Genomic DNA, 5173 nt, shown 5'->3' on the forward strand with positions numbered 1-5173 from the left:
AGTATGTGACAGAAATTCTTTTAGTCGTAACACTCATTCTGTAGGTAATATGTAAATTTTCAACTGATATTTTCATGAGAATATCCTTTTTCTTATAGAAAAGTGAAACATAAGCAACCTTTTGGTAACAAATAATATCACCTTACACTTGACTTAGATATAATTATGGTACTCAATTCAAGTATTTTATTTCATGAGTGAGCATTGCTATTTATATTAATTATATATACCATTAAAATTTTTATTATTGATCTCCAATGTTAAAATTAAAAACTATTTTTTATTTAAGATTTCATTAATAACAATACTCTTGCTCATCATGTGTGTGTGTGTGTGTTTTTGTTTTTCTAAATAAATTCTCAATTGAAATTGTTCAAATTTCATGTGTTTACACATTTATTTGTTATCTTCTACCTATAAAAAATTGATATAATATCAATTCAACCGTGATAAAGATAAATGACAAATTAATTAACAAAAATAATATTAGCCAAATAACATTTGTTTATAAAAATTCGTAGCATCTATTACAACTTCAATTTTGTTTAATATAATCTTAAATAAATTCTGAGACTAAACTCAAGATCTTTAGATGAGGAGAAAATTAAAATATTAAATTCTATTTAATATAATAATCATTGATTACTTTTAAGTTTTAATTTGAAATAATCCAATTTGGAAGCATTCTAAAAACAAAATTTGACATGTCTTACTTTTTCCTTAGTTGTTGGCCATAAAACACTAGAAACACTAGGATCCCCGATCATATCCTTGATTAAATATATTTTTCAGCTGGTGGTGGTGCGCTTAAAGGCTGGTCCCCCCATCAAATCAAGCGATATTAGAAGCAGTAGCCATTTGTCTCTTATGGCATGCGAGTATATGATGGTAAACTAGTACATGCTTTCAGAAACCACCTCTTTTTGTGATGGGTTATGGAGATATATGGTTTGATATTTATTAGCGCTATTATTAAAAATTAATTAATTAATATAAGCATGAGTTAGAGCTATAAATGGACATGCTTTGCCTTTAGGCATACTTATACTTGAGTAGAATGTTGGTTGGGCCTTCCAACAACATGAGTGTTTGTTGTAAAATAAGTTATCATTAGTTATTCCTTTCATAAAATAAGTTATCATTTGTTGTTTAAACTTCACTGCTTTGTTTAAACTTCACTGCTTTGTAGGACACAAAATAAATGATTTCTGTAAGTCTCGCAACTTCACTGCTTCTCAATAGCTTTTTGGTAGAATTCATATGCAGCAAAAGAATTACCAGTAGCCTCATGCTCAAGTGCCCGTTCAAGGTTTTCTTTCCTCATTCTGCATTGTAAAAGTGACAAAGACAGTTACTATAGTTGAAAAAACTACTAATATAGAGAAAAATTGCTTAATTTAGGAACCAAACAAGAGAATCACATTGAAACTTGCCTACCTTTGACTTGAGCACGCTAAAGATGTATATGTATCCTTTATATGTAAGGTCATTATTGTATATTTGACAAAGCAGTGAAGTTGCGAGACTTACAGAAATCACAAAAAAATAAGATGAGGAGATTCAAGGTCAACGCGCCGCTATTGAGAAGCAAGCCATGGAAATGAAGCAAATTTCAGCTGTTTTTGCACATTTGACAAATATTAAAGTAATCCCTGCATTTGTATTAAAAAATATAGTTTTAATTTTTGATGAGGAGATTCAAGGTAGCACTTCATATCGTTATCATTATATTATTATGAAATATTAGTACTAAATTGATTGATTTTATTTTTACTTTGCTTTGTAGGACACAATTTCATAGCAAAGGACTTCATCTCGAAATTTACTTGGGAGAGTAGTTTTGGATTATTATAGTTTTTATTATTTTGGTTTTATATATTATACATTCTAATTGTATTTATTTAAAATGCATATTTCACATTTTTGTAGTTTTATTTATTGTGACATAATTCTCTTACGATATTCAAATTGATGCAACAAATGTTATTTATGACAACATTGATAATTTTATGATGATGATAATAAACACACCAGTGACTGATTTTTCTTATATTCTACATCACTAATATAAATATAGCATGAATGACAAAAAAGAAAAAAATCTTACAATCTTCAAATATTTTAGTGCCCATGTTATTGTCACAAAAAATGAAGCTATTGTTACAACTTTATTTGTCAAAATTTAGTACTTTTTTAGTTTTGACATAATTGTCACTAGTGGTTATAGCACCAATGACAAAAAAATTAAAAAATTGTCACTGTTATCAATTAAATTAGTGACGATGATGTTGCTACAAAAAAATATTGTTACAACTTTCTTTGTCACTATTAAGTATTTTGGTGATGACAAAATTGTCATAATAGGTATACCACTAGTGATGAAAAATTTGTCACTATTTTTATTTGTTTTAGAGTCAACAAAGTTGACACAAAAGTGGTGTATTGTTACAACTCTATTTGTCACTATTTAGTATTTATTGTGTCAATAATATTGTCACAAATAAGCAAAGTTATTGTGACCATATATTTTTTTATCACAAATTGTAAAGTTTTTAATGTCAAAAATGTTATCACCAAAGTGTTAAGTAGTTGTGGCCATTTCTTTAAAGTAGTCACTACTACATTAGTGACGGAGGTATTTGTGACGGGATGTGACAACTTTAAAGTTTAGTCACTATTAATAAAAGTGACTAAAAATACTACTTGTAGTGACAATTTTCATTATCACTAAAAAGACATTTCCTTGTAGTGTCTCACTCGCAGGCTCTTTCAAATCGGTGTCAGATATGTCTACGCCTTCCCCGGAGGTTTTAACCTAACCCTACTGGACTATTTCAACGCCGGCTACACCTGACGCCGTAGCATTTTGCGCATGTGCCATTACCTTCACCGTCAAAGGTCTCAGCATGATCAATGCCGTCGCCGGAGCTTACTCAGAGAACCTCCTAATCGTGTTCATCGTCGGCGGGTCAAACGCCAATGACTGCTATACTAATCGGATCCCCCACCACACTATCGGATTACTGGATTTTTCTTAGGAGATCTGATGTTTTAAGACAGTTACTTATTACCAGGTATGGATCCCATCACCCCCACTTGGTTCTCTTTTATTTGTGTTATTTGGTAGCGATGTGATCACTGCCGGTGTGAATCAGAGCCCGTTGTGAATCATTTGGAAGATGCACATGAGCTGATAGATGGTGCATGTGATATCAACGGCGTTGAAGAAGAGCAACCTATGGCTTCATCATCTAGTGTTCAACAAGCCTACAGGTAAGCAATGAATATTTAGTTAGGGGCTTCAATACATTCATGTCATACTCATTTTTAACAAAAGAAATATTTTAGTTAGGGGAAGATCAAGATCAAGGGAAGGATACCATGTTTATGTGCCACCAACAGTAAAAAGAAATGGGAGGCCTAGAAAAATTAGAAGGGAGGATCAAAACCAATGAGTTGGATGTTCTACAATTGATACTTAAACATGTATATCTTCATTTTATCATTTTTTGTTAGTTATTGATTATGAGTTTCATTCTTTCTTTATGTTGTCTTTCCTGTAATTATTTCATTTATTTTTAAGTTCTAATTGCAAATTCATCTCCATTTTTCAGGTTAATGTTGAGAGTAGAGTTTAAGGTTGTTATTTGTGTTATTTGGAGATTGTTATTTTTTAGAAGTTTAATGTGTTTTTGCATTAATGAACATATGTATTATTTTAGTTGATGTTAAAAAAGTTGGTGTTGGATGTAATTTGTTTTAAATAATTTTATGGGGAACTTGTTTGTTCAAAAAATTTGATGCCCTTTAGAGAACTTAATGTTTAAAAACTTGATATTGGATGGATGTTAAAAAAAAAAATTATTGGATTTCTTTCTTATAAATTTCATATGTGATTATATTTTGAGTAGGTGTATGAAATTATTTGTTATATACTGTTACATATTCTAATTTTTACCTATTTTTAGGTTGTGTTTGTAAAGAGCATGTGATAATGTAAAATTTTTTAGAGATGTTTGTAAAAATCTTAAAAATATGAATTTACACAAAAATTCATGATTTTTAATAATTTTTAAAAATAATTAAAGCATATATAAAAAAATTACATTGGTTATCTATAATTTAAATAATTTAAAGTCTATAAAATATATTAAAAAAATTTGATGGGTACATTAACAAATATATAATGGTCATTTGTTGAATGAATTGAGTAATGTCTACAAAATAAGAAAAAAAAATTTAGAGGGGTATATAAGAAAATCCATTTTGGTAATTTACCCTTATTCAATCCATTGATTTAACACCATTAAAAAGTCGACAACCATAGGGCATATAAAGGAAATATAATTAATTTGTAGGGAGTATACAAGCAAATATCATTTTTATGGGGGTATTTAAGCAAAAATATGACTTTCTGAGGGTATACAAGTAAAAACCCAAATCAATAATAACATCTAAAATTTTTATTATTGTTGATTTTGATTTTTTTTTTATTATAAAATTTATATTTTGATTTGCTAACTTATAGAATTCATTTTCTTTTTTTTTAGTTAACTTTTAAATCCAACTTTGTAGCTGTTATTTTTAAATATTTGACCTATTTTTTAGAGTCCACTTCAAATGGTGATGGATTCCAGACAAAGACAAATTATATAGTTTAAGGGTAAAATTACCACTTTTATATTTTAGGCTCTAAAATAAATAACAATTCAAATTTTAAAAGCCAATGAGGGATTTAACTTGATAATAACAATGTCATTAGTGTATTATATGGTACTCTCTTTGAAAAAAAAAAATTATTTTATAAAGCATTATTATAAGAATTATTTAACCTACAAAATATTACTAAAATTTTAATTCTAGTCATCTATTAGCATTACATCCCAAAAATCATATCCTCTTAAATTTTGAGAGGTTATTCATTAAATCACCAAAATCACATATTCTGAAAATCATATCATGTTTAATTTTGCTAAAATTTTAATTAAGTCATGCAACTTGTAAGAAACCTTATAAGAAAAAGGGAAAATTACTGTTTACCCCTCAAAAATTTCAAAACTTTCCAAACAGCCCCTGTGAGTTTTGAATACCTTAGACAACCCTTCCTTTATTGTTTCACTTCCTTTTTGCCCCCTGCATTATGAAATTCCATCATTGCCCTTAAACCTTTTTA

This window comes from Dioscorea cayenensis, unplaced genomic scaffold (assembly GCF_009730915.1).
Source record: "Dioscorea cayenensis subsp. rotundata cultivar TDr96_F1 unplaced genomic scaffold, TDr96_F1_v2_PseudoChromosome.rev07_lg8_w22 25.fasta BLBR01000106.1, whole genome shotgun sequence".
In the NCBI taxonomy this organism is placed as follows: domain Eukaryota; kingdom Viridiplantae; phylum Streptophyta; class Magnoliopsida; order Dioscoreales; family Dioscoreaceae; genus Dioscorea; species Dioscorea cayenensis.